We start from the raw sequence: 16,765 nt of genomic DNA, 5'->3' as shown, positions 1-16,765 counted from the left end.
TTCATGCTCTGTCTCTCTCTGTCCCAAAAATAAATAAAACGTTGAAAAAAAAAAATAAATAAACATTAAAAATTTTTTAAAAAACCAACCACAATTTATTCTCTCATAATCCCAGGGGCCAGAAGTCCAAAATCAAGGTGTGAAAAAAGGCAGCACCCTCAGGAGGCTCTGGGAGACGATCTGTTGCTTGTGTCTTCTAGCCTTTGGTGGCTGCTGGTGTCCCTCGGCTCTGGGCTGCACCACTGTAGCCTTTGAAGCCAGCACCTTCAAATCCCCATCTGCTCCATCTGTACATCATATTCTTCCCTTTTCGTGTCATTGTAAATTCTCTCTCTGCCTCCCTCTTAAAAGGATGCATGTGATGGCGTTTAGGGCCCAGCTGGATGATCCAGGATAATCTCTCCAACTCAAGATGCTTAACTTAATCACACCTGCAAGACTCCGGCATATACTATCGTAGGTAGTGCTGTCATGGGGGTCAGAGATTAGCACCTAGTGTCCTTGGAGGCCACCGCTCAGCCCCCTGCAGGTGTCATTTGTGACTCTGAGAAGTGCCTTTGCAGAATGGAGACCCATCACGTGTCTAATTCTCTGGTGGCACCTGCCACAGAGGAAAGCTCAGTAAATGGAAGTTCTGCTCTGCCACTCCCCGCCCCAGCTGCCAAAAGCGGGGGGAAATGGGCCTATAATTCCTTTAGGATAGCTGGCTCCCCCAAGTCTCAGATTCTCGAGAAGCCGGAAGGGGCTTGGAAACTGTGGCATCTTTTCATGAGTGATCTCCATCTGACATGCTGCCAATACCCATCGGGAAGGATATGTGATTCGTGAATGGGTAACAAGACTAAAATTATTTACAAACAAGCCTTGCCCACTAAGGAGGGTTTGGGCTTTGCTCACATTTGGTTTCTCTCCTCTCCAGCACTCTGAGGATGGTTGTGCCAAATTCATCCTTTGGCCTTTGCGATACTGGATAAGAGAACAGGGGGAGACCAAAGGGCACTGATTAGGCAGAAGCGAAATTAGTTTGTCTTCCCCTGATGTACTTCATATAAAAGTTTAGTCTCTGGAGAAGGGGCCACTCCAATCCATAATAGGGTCATTCCATAGTAAAAACTGTCTTCAAATCCCCGGTCTGGCTCCCAGAGTGGCCTTGAAAGCCTGGTTCCCTGTTGATAGGAGCAAGTTATCTGCACGCGTTACTTGTTAATAATTCTTTGGCAAAACCAGAGAGCAAAGGCCTACTGATGTAGGGCCTTGGTCCCCAGCCCCACACTCCCACCATGATGGGGTTCTCTTGAGAAGCTGTCAGTTGGTGGGGTTTGGTATCCTGAGATTGCATCTGGGCTGGCCCCTGAAGTCCCCACTGCTCAGCAGCGGGGGGAAAAGCTCTGACAGCTGAGAACAGAGGAAGGTCGCCCCATCTCATCATCATGGAGGTGCTGACCATCCAACTGACATTCAACCCTCGCTGGTCCTCAGGACCGACTCTCCCTCACCCTACAGGAAGGCCCTTGGATGAAAGCAGAGAGGGGTTGAGGACCATCAAGTGGGCTTCCATGAGGTCTGTAAGTGGAAGAGGATTCTCTTCTCTCCCTGCTCCCTAGAATAAACACTGAGAGGGCCACACGGGCATGGGAGAGGGCCAAGGAGAGAGCAGAATGCACAGGTCTAACTTGAAAGATGAAGAAGGGGTTGAGGCTCAAATGTGGTTCAGCCCAGCACACCAGCATAGAAGCCCAGATACAAGCTCACCCACAACAGTCCCATCGAGAACAAGATGTGCGTTTGCCTAGAGGGCCCTCCTTATCACAGAGTAGTAACACTGCCGTGGAGCCCGGGGACATCATTCCACGGAATCTGCTTGCTTCAGGGGAGCGATGACAGGCCATGGCCTTTCCTGTCTCTGTTGTAATCAGAACCTGGGGTGGATGCCACGGTTTTCTTGAGAACACATCAGTGCAATTATAAAGCGTATCAGTGGGGCAGTGATTCACTCTGCAAAGAATCTGAACAAACTAGTCCTTTCTAATTTCCAGCACAGCTTTTCATGAAAGGAGGCAAACTTGTTTTGTGGTTGAGGAAAAGAATGCATATCGCCAGTTCTTACTTGCAGTAACTTATCTGTGAGGTCTGTGAAGTGATTAAACCCCTTTTTGGGAGACAGACTGAACTGGAGAAATGGAAATAAAAGTATGCCTCATCTAATACAGTGTCTGCACTGGTAAGTTTAAAACAAGGAGCTCAAGGGGGTTGAGAGCATCAGATTATATTATGAAAATTTCTCAGGTTAGTTTTGTTGAAAACTTGGTCGTTTAAAAAAAGTACATACCCCCACAAAGGAAAAGGCTGACAAGCATAACTGTATAAAAAGTAAAAACTTCTGAATCCATGCATACACATGCACACACACAAATCTGCCAGAAATAAAGTTACAGGACAAACACTAAATCAGGAAAACATCTTGCAACTTATAACACAAAGGTTTACTTTATTTAATATGTAAAGAGATTTCACAATTCAATAAGAGAAAGGTGAACACTCTGATAGACAAATGAGCAATTTACTAAAAAAGAAATAAGAATCATCAATAATCAGAGATGCAACTGAAATAAATAAGAGATGAAGTTCTTTCCTATCAGGCTGAAAGATGAAAAACAAGAAAAGATACACCACAGATGAGGCCATGAGTGGGAATTTTCACACATGCTGGCCAAGTTTGACAATTTCAAAATTTTAAATGCATATCCCCTTTAACATATTAATTTCATTTATAAGAAAGCATCCCAAATAACCATGAGTATGCGAAAAGATTTAGCTACAGAAAACATTCATTACAACGTTGCTAATAATATATACACAAAAGAACCTAAATTCCCCAAATTATGGATTTAAATACAGTTTAAGAACAGCCATTTACCAGGATACAATGCAGTCTTTTTCTTTTTTAAGGTTTATTTATTTACTTTGAGAGAGAGAGAGAGGGAGGGAGGGAAGGAGGAGGGAGGGAGAGCATAAGTGGGGGAGGGGGAGGGACAGAGAGAACCGAGCAGGCTCCACCCTGTCAGTGCAGAGCCCGACACAGGGATTGAACTCATGAACCATGAGATCACGACCTGAGCCGAAATCAAAAGTCCAACCCTTAACTGACTGAGCCACCCAGGCACCCCTACAATATAGTCTTTAAAAGTGATTATTTAAAAAGGGTGATTTCATCTATTTGTTGACTGTTATTATATAGTTCTCAACATATAATTTTATGTGGCATCCATATCTATATCTGTATATATGGAATGCTACTCTGAGTAAAGTCAGTTTGGAGACTGAGATTTAAAAGTACATAAATATATGACAGGGGCACCTGGGTGTCTCAGTCAGTTGAGTGCCCAACTCTAGATTTTGGCTCAGGTCATGATCTCATGGTTCATGAGTTCAATCCCTGTGTCGGGCTCTGCACTGACAGCATGCATCCTGCTTGGGTTTCTGTCTCTCTCATTCTCTCTCTCAAAATAAATAAACTTAAAAAAAAAAAAATATATATATATACTTGTTTTACATTTATTTATATATATTTATATATATACTTATGACAGATAAACATATATAGTTATATATATATCAAAATATTAAAATTTATTTCTATATTTGTGATAACTCATTTATGCTGATTGTTTTTCTTCTGAATGTTTTGTAAAAATTGCTTTGTATGCAAAGGGAAAAAAATACAACCATTTCAAAAACACAGACTGCACGTGTGGGCAAATACCCTTGAGCTAGAAGCATCCCTTTTGGTCACTGAGGATTCTTAGAGTAAGCAAAAGAAGTCCATGGTGAATCACTTAGAATTAGGATAGCCATATAATTTATCACCAAAACCAGGGCACTTTTGAATCTGAAAGGAGAAGCTATTAATAATTTTGTATAATCCAGGACTCCCCAGGCAAACGCAGCCATGTGGTCAAGGCTTAGACAGAAACTTAGAATAAAAAGTCTGTTTAACTTGCCTTTGAAAACGACCCACAGTTGGAGGATTAGGGTAAACCCCAAACACAGAGAGTTCCTTTTTATCAGTACAGTTGGATGCAATTTCTAAACATGCCGACCAGATGGCTGAAGAATCTTGAAAAGTTCAAGTTTCTCACCTGATGAGCTCATTCAGATCAACAGAGCCCTAATTTTGGAGATTTGCTCTTGATAAAAAGTATTTCTCAAAGAAATATGCCACTTGCCTCAGAACATACAGTATTATACTCATGTTATCTCATACTGTAGATTTTAATCTTGGAAACATTGTGTAACACTTTTAAACCCTTCCTGATTCCAAATCCCCTTGTGACTTGCCTGTTTTCCACTGAGGGCTTTGTTTTATGGAATTATTGTCTATGTGACCTGAGGCTCTCACTTAAGGCCACTGTCCCCCACGCATACTCTGCACTAGCTATTCCTGTCCTTCCTCCCCGCCCCCCCCCCCCACCGTTTTTCCCAGGGCCAGCTCAAATTTCTGCTCTGTCCCAAGCTTTCTCGGCCACAAGTAACCTGTCCTGCTCTGACACCTGCAACATCTATCATCTGCACATCGGAATAGCACCTTCTCACAGGCTATCCTGTTCTCCGATCATTGGTTGCACACGTCTCCCTCAAACTAGACTAAGCTCCTCACAAAAGCTACCACTCACAGTCTATGCCACCTGGCACGGGGCCAGGCAAGGCCAGGCTGTCAACCTCTCTTATTCAAATCAGAAAATGAGGGTTGTGATTCCTTCAAATGCCCCACCTCCTACCCAAGCTTGAGTAATTACTAGGCATCATAAGAGACAATTTTTTTTTTTCTTGATCAGCCAGAGTCTCTGAATGCCAAGGTATTTGCATACATGGAAAAAATTACAGCCTTCTCAATTGAGGCGACTGGTGAGGCCTTTTCCCCCTAAAAGCACCATCAATGGTACACACTAAAGATTCAGAACAAAGTTAGAACAATTCTGCTGGAGAGTAGTGTCTGTGTGAAAGATGGTTCCACAGCTACAAAGGACAAAAGCTCAGACAGGCTCTGTTAACACATGGGACACTATCACTCCCACCTTCCAATACTTTACTTAGATTTGATCTGCCCTGTGTGGGGCCTACACGGAGCTCATCAGCTGATCAATGCTCCAACATCTGCCCTCGCCTTCCTAAGAGTCCAGCACCTGCCATTCCGTGGCATCGATCACAAACTAGGCAACATACGTTGCTAAATCAATCATAGGTCAATCCCTAATTGAAACGACACTCTTTGCACCTCCTGCTGCCAAATTTATAAAGTGATATAACATGTCAATGTCTCCTCCTCCAAGCCAAGCTCAGGATGACTGACACCAGAACAGTAGTATGAATAACCAAATTTACACAGCAAGATCGTTTTATTTATTCCATCACACAAGGCACCGTGTTTCCCATACAACTCCCAGCTGAAACTACTAACGTGTATAAAGAGTTATCAATAACTCTCCTTCTTTTCTCCTAGTCCATCTAGTGCCTTCGTGGGCATTAGGGGAAGGCCCACTTTCTTCAAGAAACTTTACTTCTATTTACAAAATAGTCTTATGGTCCTGATTTTGTTAGAACAAGCCACGTTCATGCCATCTGTCTAGAAAGTTGTCACGATAAATCTATGGTGTCTGTGCTGTGAATGGCACTCCCTTAACTGCGGCACAGTTTTACAGTGCACAACCTATGCAATAGCCGTGGCCAGGTGTTTGATAACTCTGGAATTTAAGAAACCAGGAGGGAACCATGTTTCATTTTACTTCTGCTCTCCGCTTCAATTTCATCATCTGTAAGTTGGGAATAATAAGGGCTATCTAGCATGGGTGCCTCGGCACTGATCAACTTTCCCATTAGAGTAGGTAAGCAATGGTCTGTAAAAGGATTCAGAGAGTAAGAAAGAGGTGACCGTATTACTTGATTATTGCGTAACAACCATAGCTATTTCCTTTGATTCTACAAATAGTATTCCTCCAATAACATAATTTGGCTTTCATCCATTGGAAGGAAAAAGACCCTTTTTCTTCATAGCGATGGATGACAGGTCTCCCAGCCCTGCCACACTCTGACTGGATGCCTGTGTGAGGAAAAAAGCCCACGATGGCAAAAAGGTTGCTGAGGGTTAGGTGTTCATTCTCTGGAAATGAAGAAGGAAAAAAAGGAAACGGGAAATTAGTTGTCCTACATCAGGGCTTCTGGATTCTATCACTGTCATTTGGGGCTAGATAAATCTTCCTATGCATCTAATGGCAGGAATTTACAGCATCCCCGGCCTCTACCCACCAGATGACAGGAGTACGCCCCCACCCCATCTTGACAACCAAAAAGGTCTCCAGACATTGCCAAATATCCTTGGAGTTTGGAGGGGAGGCAGCATCTCTCATCTCTCCCTGGATGAGAAAACTGGCCTACAGGGAAATTTAAATTTATAGCCTTAGTATCCTTCTTGGGAAGTATTAATCTATGAACAAGATGGCCCCCAAGCAAAAGACACCTGGGCTCTACTCTACGTTCTTCAGTGATTGTCTTATGACCTTAAAGATACCAGTCTTCTATTTCCTGTCATATAAATATAACTCAAGGGCACCTGGGTAGCTCAGTTAAGCATCCCAACTCTTGGATATGGCTCAGGTCATGGCTCACCATCCATGAGATCAAGCCCCACATTAGGCTCCAAGCTGACAGTGAGGAGCCTGCTTGGTAACCTCTCTCTCCCTCTCTCTTCCCCACTTGTGCTGTCTCTGTCTCTCAAAATAAATAATCTCTCTCTCTCTCTCTCTCTCTCTCTCTCTCTCTCTCTGTCTATCCATATATATATATATATATATATATATATATATATATCCCAAACTCTGGCCTCACATTTTCAGGATTTCCTCCTTTTGAAGGTATTGGGCTGGGACTGAGAGAAAGGTGTTAGGGGCTACTGGGGGCTGCTCACAAGCTTAGGTATCCCCTGCTCACTTGGTGCCCAGCCACCTCTTGGGGCTACAGGACTGCCATCTTCTCTTGAATAATGGTGCTGCTACCACACAGGGCTGGCAGGAAGTAGAGCTAGCAACTTTTTTTTTTTTTTAATGCTTATTTATTTTTTGAGAGAGTGCAAGTGGGGAAGGGGCAGAGAGAGGGGGACAGAAGATCCAAACCAGGCTCTGCACTGACCAGCTGTCAGCAAGCTGGATGTGGGGCTTGAACTCACCAACCGCGAGATCATGACCTGAGCTGAAGTCGGATGCTCAACAGACTGAGCCACCCATATGCCCCAAGGTAGCCACTTTCAACTCTACACCTATGGCTTCCATATAAGTGTAAGCCCCTAACTAGATTTCTCACAACACAGCTACCTAAGACCAGGTCATTTAAAACCTTGAGGGAAGCAAAAGAAAAGACAACACAGAAAACCTATGACTGGTTACTGAAGGATTCCAGACTCATAGCTAGATCATCCCAGAGAGGTTCCCCTGCTGGACACTGCCTGGCCCAGCTCCCAGCCAGCAAGAGGCTCTCACCTGCCTGCTCCCCAAACCTGGGGAGCTCAGCCCTGGTCGCAGGTCTGTTCCCTCCCTCTGCTCCAGCCTTCTGTGCCCATGGCTCCTTCTTGTTGCCTTGGGATGACTGACAGATGGGAATATCCCCAGAGAGTCTCAACCACTAACCACAGGGGTTGGCCTTTTCACCCCTTTCTAGTAGGAAGAATAATCTCTCAACAATTCATTTTCCTGAGTCTAGATATTTGGTTTGGAAAATCAACTTGGGGGAAGCTTTCACCAGGAGTCCAAGCTGGCAATAGCTATTGGGCCCACCTCTATGGTACCCATGAAGTAGGCATGAGGTCAGGTTTCCAATGAACTTCCTAACATGGCCCAGTCTCCATCATGAGATGTCCTATGACAAATGGTGAACAATGACACCCGTAACATACTTCTCAGGAATAAAAAAATCCTTTTTAAGGGATAGAGTGTATGGTCTGAACGATTGTGTTCCCCTCACAAATTCCTATGTTGAAATCCTACTCCTGAAGCTAATGGTGTCAGGAGGTAGGGCCTTTGGGGCTTGAAGGAAGATTAATCAGGTCGTGCAGGGGGGACCCTTATAAAAGAGACCCTAAAGAACTCCCTTACCCCTTCCACCACCATGAGGGCACATGGTAAAAAGGTGCCATCTACAAACCAAGAAACTGTGACTGAACTCTGAACTTTCCAGTACGATGGTCCTGGACTTCCAACCTTCAGAACTGTGAGAAATAAATTTCTGTTGTTTATGAGCCATTTGGTCTGGGGTAATTTGTTACAGCAACCCGAACAGACCAAGACAGCGTATTCTCAATCCATAGTAGAAAAGAATCATTTTTTTTTTCTAACACACAGCAAAACATGTAAAATAAGAGTAATTAAAACTGTGGAGCTGGTATGGAAAATTCAGGCCAAACAATGGAATAGAAAAGAGAGCTCAGAAACAGACTCATGTATTTGGGAAGCGAGTGTATGACTGATCTCTATGGAAAGTCTAAACTATTCAATATACGCCTGCAGAAAACTGGTAGCTGTTTGGAAAAAGCTCAAAAATAAAAATGTTTACCTCACATCATTAACCAAAAATATCTAAGAGCTAAAAGTGAAAACAAAGACCTGTAAAGCAGAAAGAAAAAATACAAGAAAATATTTTATGGCCTTAGGGGAAGAGAAGGTCTTCTTAAGCAAGACATAAAATGCAAAAGGCCTGAAGGAAAAGTCCAATACATCTGACTACAACCAAATGGGAAAAAAAAAAAAAATGTGCATAGAAAAGATGCCCCACATGAGGTTAAAAGAAGAAAAGCATCAAGCTGGAAAATTACATTATTTTCAAACAAACAAAATCTCTAAATCTAGAATGTAGACAGAATTCCTACAAATCAATAAAAGGATCTAAAAATACCAATAGCAAATCATCAAAAGATACTAACGGCAATTTACAGCGTGAAAATACAGTGGACATAAGAACGAATGCTCAAAAATATACCAGACATGAGGGAAATAGAAATTAAATAAGATTTTTTCAATCCTAATCTTGGCAAAATTAAAGTGTTTGAAAACGTTGGGCATGAATTAGGGCGTGAGGAAATGGGGGCATTCCTATGCTGCTAGTCAGAGCGTGAATTGATCAGCTACTTCAGAAGACAATTTGGCCAAACTGTGAAAATTTAAAATTTTTTTTTTCAACGTTTATTTATTTTTGGGACAGAGAGAGACAGAGCATGAACGGGGGAGGGGCAGAGAGAGAGGGAGACACAGAATCGGAAACAGGCTCCAGGCTCTGAGCCATCAGCCCAGAGCCTGACGTGGGGCTCGAACTCACGGACCGCGAGATCGTGACCTGGCTGAAGTCGGACGCTTAACCGACTGCGCCACCCAGGCGCCCCAAAACTGTGAAAATTTAAAATGCACATACCCAGTGATCGTACTTTTGGGTAGAAAGACTTCTTCATGTGCCCAGGAAGCAGCTATAAAAATAAAGATGTTGACCACCGTATGTTTTTAAAACCAGAAACCTCAATGTCTATCACTAGGACGATAGGCAGACTCTGGAACATTTTGTGGAATATTATGCAGCAATTTAAAAGAATGAGGTATTTCCATATATAATAACATGCAATCGCATATGTGAAGAAAGAAAATTGCAGAAAAATATCCACAAAACAGTCTGTTGTCCCTGTCAATCTTGTTTATGCAAGGCTTCTTTCTCAACCAAGGATAAAACACGTATTTCTACAAAATGATGTTGTTCATGTTTAAAAGAAAATAAGAATATACATGCAGCAATATCATCTATGCCTGTAAGATAAATATATACATAGGTAAATGTTTAGAAAATGGTATGAAAAGCTGCCCTCAGATTTGGGGGTAAGGGAGTGATCTGGGGGCAGGGTAGGGACCACATTTGAAGCAAATACTCAAAGGGCATTTCCCTCTCATCACTACTGTTTTACTGTCTCCTGGGAACACACTCATTCATGTGTGATTTTTAGGATTCAGTATTAATTTTTTTTATAAAAGACAATAAATAAATTGGGGGGGGGATAATTTGCAGAGACCCCACCCTGCTTACTATTAAGACAAGTATTTACACTGTCATGCAAAAACAGTTTTGCCTGCAACCACACTTTGGATTTTGCTGTTTCTTGAAATAACAGAAAAGTCTTGTAGGGCCCTCCACAGAACAATAGGGACATGCATCTTGCCCTGAAGTCCCTGTCCAGTGAAGTTTCAGGCAGAAGTTTCTGACAGAAGTCTCCATCAGGTGATGCAGGACAATAGCCCCATACAAAGGAAAAGGAGCTTTAATTTCCTTTTTTTCCCCCAATTTTAATTTAAATTCTAGTTAGTTAACATATAGTGTAATAGTGGTTTCAGCAATAGAATTTAGTGATTCATCACTTACATATAATACCTAGTACTCATCACAACAAGTGCCCTCCTTAATGCCCATCACCCATCTAGCTCTTCCCCCACCTCCCTCCCTCCATCAACCTGCAGTTTATTCTCTATAGTTAAGAGTCTCTTGTGGTTTGCTTCCCTCTCTCTTTTTTTTCCTTCCCAAATGCCACATATAAGTATTTGCCTCATATGGTATTTGTCTCTCTCTGACTTATTTCCCTTAGCATAATACACTCTAGACCTGTCCACATCACTGCAAATGGCAAGATTTCATTCTTTTTGATGGCTGAGCAATAGTCCATTGTGTATCTATACCACATCTTTTTTTTTTAATTTTTTAATGTTTATTTATTTTTGACAGAGAGAGAGAGAGAGAGAGAGAGAGAGAGAGAGAGAGAGAGCGCATTAGCGGGGGAGGGGCAGAGAGGGAGGGAGACACAGAATCCGAAGCAGGCTCCAGCAGCCTCTGAGCTGTCAGCACAGAGCCCGACGCGGGGCTCGAACTCACAGACCGCGAGATCATGACCTGAATGAAGTCGGACGCTTAACCGACTGAGCCACCCAGGCGCCCCTATACCACATCTCTTTTAACCATTCATCAGTTGATGGACATTTGGGCTCTTTCCATAGTTTGGCTGTTGTTGATAATGCTGCTATAAACATTGGGGTGCATATAACCCTTTGAATCTGTATTTTTGTATTCTTTGGGTAAATACCTTGTAGTGCAATTGCTGGGTCATAGGGTAATTCTGTTTTTAACCTCCTGAAGAACCTCCATACTGTTTTCAGAGTGGCTGCACCAGTTCACATTCCCACCAACAGTGTAAGAGGGTTCTCCTTTCTCCACAACCTCGCCAACATCTGTTGTTTCCTGCACTGTTAACTTTAGCCATTCTGACAGGTGTGAGGAGGTATCTCATCATGGTTTTGATTTGTATTTCCTTGATGACGAGTGATATTGAACATCTTTTTATGTGTCTGTTAGCCATCTGGATGCCTTCTTTGGAAAAATGTCTATTTATGTCTTCTGCCTATTTCTTCACTGGATTATTTGTTTTTTGGGTGTTGAGTTTGAAAGATTCTTTATAGATTTTGGATACTAACCCTTTTACCCCATATGTCATTTGCAAATATCTTCTCCCATTCCGTAGGCTGCCTTTTAGTTTTGTTGATTGTTTCCTTCTCTGTGCAGAAGCTTTTTATCTTGGTGAGGTCCCCATAGTTCATTTTTGCTTTTGTTTCCCTTGCCTCTGGAGACGTGTCTAGTAAGAAGTTGCTACTGCCGAGGTCAGACAGGTTGCTGCCTGTGTTCTCCTCTAGGATTTTGATGGTTTCCTGTCTCACATTCAGGTCTTTCGTCCATTTTTAATTTATTTTTGCATACGGTGTAAGAAACTGGTCCAGTTTCATTCTTCTGCATGTTGTTGAAGAGGCTGTCGTCTTTCCATCAGATATTCTCTCCTGCTTTGTCAAAGATGAGTTGACCATATAGTTGTGGGTCCATTTCTGGGATCTCTATTCTGTTCCATTGATCTATGTGCCTGTTTGTATGCTGTCTCGATGACTACAGCTTTGTAATAGAGTTTGTAGTCCAAACTCCTGATGCCTCCAGCTTTGTGTTTCTTTTTCAAGGTGGCTGTGGAGTTTCCTTTCTAAGTAGAAGGATCGTCAGAAGCCCTCCTAGCATCAGGAGCCCTCCTGGCATCAGAGGGTGAGCCTGTTTCTGACTGGCAGCTGTTGTCTGCACAACGTAATAATGCAATAATTGCATTAATTGCAATAATGTCATATTGCAACTGAAGTAATAACCGTAGCAAACATTTACAATTGTCCTTTGTGTGCCAGGCCCCACGAGGGGGCTCAGGACCTGGCATCTCACGAGAGTCCTCACGACACTCTGAAGAAAAGAGCCTTGGTACCCATTTAATAGATGAGGAAACTGAGGTTGGGATGGATTAAGAAAGGTTCTCAAGCAAATGATTGAAGGGCAATTCTAATGCATACCTGCCCAACTGAAGCCAGTGCTCTGGCCTCCACCCTGCACTGCCTCCCCCACTATATTAGCTGGTGAGTTTGGAGGGGTGGACATGTGTCTTAAATTTTTATGTATTTCTATTTAGGTTAAGGGCCAAAAGTGAATTGTACAGGAGTGCTAAAGAGATGCTCTCTCTCCTCCTGTCTAACCCCTGAGAAAGAGAAACGGAGAGAGATGGGGCGGGTTCTGCCACACTGCGGGGAGCAAAGAGGCCTCCTCACCCTGCAACATCAGAGTGCTTCCAGGGAGCCCAAGGAGATCAAAGTCACAGATGAGTCTGCCTGGGGTGGCAAGGCAGCTTTACCTCCCCATAACACATTCCCCTTTTGGCCCTTCTGCCAAAGTCAGAATGCAAGTTGCATGTTTTTGTACTTCTGTTTATTAATGGAGTCCATGTTTATTCAGAGCAGACGCATGGCTAGGGCCTTAGAGTGAAACCAATAACCCAAAGCCTGGAATGCCTATTTTCTTTCCCACTCCCATTGCTACTGGGGGTCTTTTATCCCAGTCCTCTTTGATCTAGCAACATGTGAGGGGCAGGGAAGAGGCAGGCAGCCTTGTCTAACAAGGCCAGGGAGTCCGCACGGCACACCTGCCCTCCAGATGCAGCCTGGAGCTCTTATAAAAGGTAACAACGTATGTAACAAATTTCCCCCCAATTACAATTCGGAGAGAGAGTGGGTGAGGGAAATAAATTTAGGGAGAAGAGTGGCAGATGGGATAGATGGATTCAATTAAGACAAAGAACATCAAACAATTCCAGGGATGCCTCCTGTTAATGGAATGTCATTTTCCCCTCGTCGCCTCCAGGGAGCTCCCAACATCGGTCTAGGTAGGAAGTAGGGTGCACGCACAGCGCCTCGACCCCAGCAGGAGCTTAATATCCTCAAATGAGAGAGCTAATATTACCCCTTCTCTTCTTTTCAGTAATGAGGGAAAACAACCCATGAATCAGACTAAATGAATGCAGGCTGCGTATTAGATGCACATCTCTCCAGAACCAGGTGTTATTCAAATTAAATAGGTATTTTCCACTGTCATCTCTGTTGAAGTGATTTCTTTATTTGGTCTATGGAAGAGTCTCTTTTTCAATTAAACCCACCCCTGTTATTTTTCTAAGAAAGATAATAAAACAATAAAAATATTTACACCCCTTTTATCTTCCCAAACATTAACCATGAAGGGAGGAAGGTGTTACACCTTTGCTAGACGGTTTTATCACATAGATGTTACACTGATGTGCTTTAAATGACTTCTGCAGGTCAGTGTGAAGAATGTGTAAGATTCTTGTTGCCACTAACACGATTTGTAACTCTTTACCACCAAAAGGAATACAAGTCTGCAATAACTTTGCCATACGTATAGTTGATACATACGTAAAGACATGTATATAATACTATATATGCACCACGCTGACCCAAATACTACTCCCTACTGACCTCAATTTTCACCTAAAGCCAAGCGTAAAAGTCCAGTGGTTTCATGAGCAACGCTTCCTTCATTCTCTGGCTCCCAGTGGTATAATTTAATTGACAGCCATGTTATCCAGTTACAAAGTCATAGGTGGGTTAGAGTTTCACAAAGTTGGTATTATTATCTCTATAGTCAGTGGAGAGACTGCGCAAGGCTGAGAGTGGAAACCGCAATTATGCTCCCGAAGTCTAACTGCAATAATGTATACCCATTCTGATGATCAGTTAAACAAGCAATGTATCCAATGTCTATTTCGTAGAGCTGCTAAACCACTTTTAGATTCCAGACCATACTTTCCTGTGTTACAAATGAAAATGCTCCCTGCTAGAAGGGGATGATATTTAGGCTATCACACCAGCTTCAGGGTTCTGTGTAGAAGTAATTTCTACTTGAGAGGCTCAGCTGAGGGTGGGGGTGGGGGTGGGAGTAAACTAATGTTAAAATATCAAAGCACTGCCTTGTTTCTTCTTAGACTGAGGTGCCCTGACTCCTCCTGATGGTAAGCCACTTTTGGGTTTTTGAGTGGTTTAAAATGGTTCCTGGGAGGGGAGAAAGAATTTTCTGGAAGCTCCCAACCACTGGGCTTGAGTCCCTTCATCAATTTACTCTCCACACACCTCAAGGATGGACTGTAATGGCCATCAGTGTGGTAGCATTGCTCTCAATGAAGATTTGTTTCCAACAGTTACATCATGACCTTGTTGTCATTGTACAATTCGTTCCATAAAGTAGTGATTGAGTTTAAATAAGAAAAACCTGGGGTGCCTGGGTGGCTCAGCTGGTGGAGCGCCCGACTCTTATTTTGGCTCAGGTCATGATCCCAGGGTCTTGGAATTGAGCCCTGCATCAGGCTCTGCACCGAGTATGGAGCCTGCTAAAGATTCTCCCTCTCTCCCTACCCCCCCCCCCCGTCCCTCCCCTGCTCATGCATGCTCTCTCTCAAATTAAAAATAAGTAAATAAATAAAATGAAAATAAAGAAATAACCAAAACTTGAATACCCGGAGATAAAGGTAAATTACAAAATTCAGCATAGGAGATACTAGAGTAAACCAGTCCCACTAAGCTGGCAAGGATAACACTAAACACTTTATACCCAAACCGTTGTGTATGAGTTATGTATTGCTATGTAACAAGTTACCCCAGAACTTAACAACTTAAAACAACAAACACCAATTATCTCATAGTTTAAGGCAGTCAGGAACACAGGAACACAGGAACACAGACTTGACTGGGGGCCTCTGCCCCAAGGTCTCTCATGCGTGGGCAGGGCTGTGGTCTCATCTCAAGGCTTGACTAGAGAAAAATGTGTTCCCAAACTCACTCGACATGGCTATTGACAGGATTTAGTACCTCATGGGCTGTTGGACCACGAGCCTCAGTTCCTCACTGACTGTTGGCCAGAGGCCTCCTTCAGTTCCCTGCCACATGTGCCTCCCCCTAGGGCACCTCACAAGATGGCAGTGGTCTTCCTTGGAGCCAGCCAGTGACAGCAGGAGTGAATAAGACAGAAGCCACAGTCGTTTTGTAACCTAGCCTTGGAAGTGTCACGCTATATCGTATTTGTTTAGCTGCAAGTTACTAGGTCCGGCCCATGTGGAAGGGGAGGGGCTCACATGAGGGCATAGATACCAGGATGTGGGGATCACTGTGGTCATCTTAGAGGCTGCCTACTACATCTTCCCTTGCAAGCAGAATAGAGGAATAAAGACAAAAATAGAAGGAAAATCAGAAGGCAGTAGGGGAAAGGAAAAATGTTCCAGGATCTAATTACTTATGCCTCTGTGCTCTCTCCCTCCCCAAATCCAGCCGTACAACATACCCTTGAATGAGGTGCCCTCTTCTCCACCTGCATGGGACCACCAAAGTTCCCCACACCATGACTATTGTAGCACTGCTTCTAACCTGCTTCCCTATCCAATATATCCAGGACACCACGGCCTTTCTAAGTCACACTTTCTACTTACCTTTACACTGCAGAAAGCCCCTTCAGTGGCTTCCCATTGTCAAAAAACAAAACAACAAACAAAAAAAAAAAACCCAAACTCCTTAGGCCACCATTCAGTGCCTTCCATAGTTTGAGCAGGCCTGACAATAATCCCAAACCCCCAACGATAACCCACCATCCCAGGTAAACTACCTTCAACCCCAAACACACCAAGCTTGTGCTCGGCTTGAAACATCTGTGACCATCGCTCTCCTTCCCTCGGCAAGACAAGCCTTCACCTATACCATGATAAATCCTCCCCAATGTCCAAGATGCACAGCAGATCCTATCTTCTCTGTGACACGTTTTCTGGTCATTCCAAACTAGATCTTAGTTCCTCCTATGAACAGGCACAGCTCTCAGAGGGCACACCATTCACTGCCTGGGCCTGTCACTGTACTTGTTTTTTTTCCAAGTGGCTGATAAGTTTCACACCTTCCTTCTTCCACAGAGACCACCAGACTGCATCTCCACACTGGGCTAGGTCTCATTTGTCTTCCCCTGTTGAAAACACTAGTCCATGACAGGCAATATCTGTTGAAAAGGTGGATGGGTGGATGGATGGATGGATGGATGGATATTTGGAAGGATATGCCACAGTGTCTAGCATATACTAGGTCCATAATTAATAAATATTTGTTAATAGTACAAACCCTTACAAAGAGAATTCTCCACTCATTGGCATCTTCGCCATTTAGTGGTTCCTATGTTAGAAACCCTTCCAAAGACAGCAGAGGAAAATCAAACTTGTCTGGATCTGACAAAACATAAGCCCATTCATACAAATATCACAACTGGAGACCAATCCACAGCTCCTCCTTCATGGCCCATCCTA

Source organism: Herpailurus yagouaroundi, unplaced genomic scaffold (genome assembly GCF_014898765.1).
Source record: "Herpailurus yagouaroundi ecotype Mexico unplaced genomic scaffold, PumYag 100, whole genome shotgun sequence".
Taxonomy (NCBI): Eukaryota; Metazoa; Chordata; class Mammalia; order Carnivora; family Felidae; genus Herpailurus; species Herpailurus yagouaroundi.
This window is presented reverse-complemented; position numbering follows the sequence as displayed.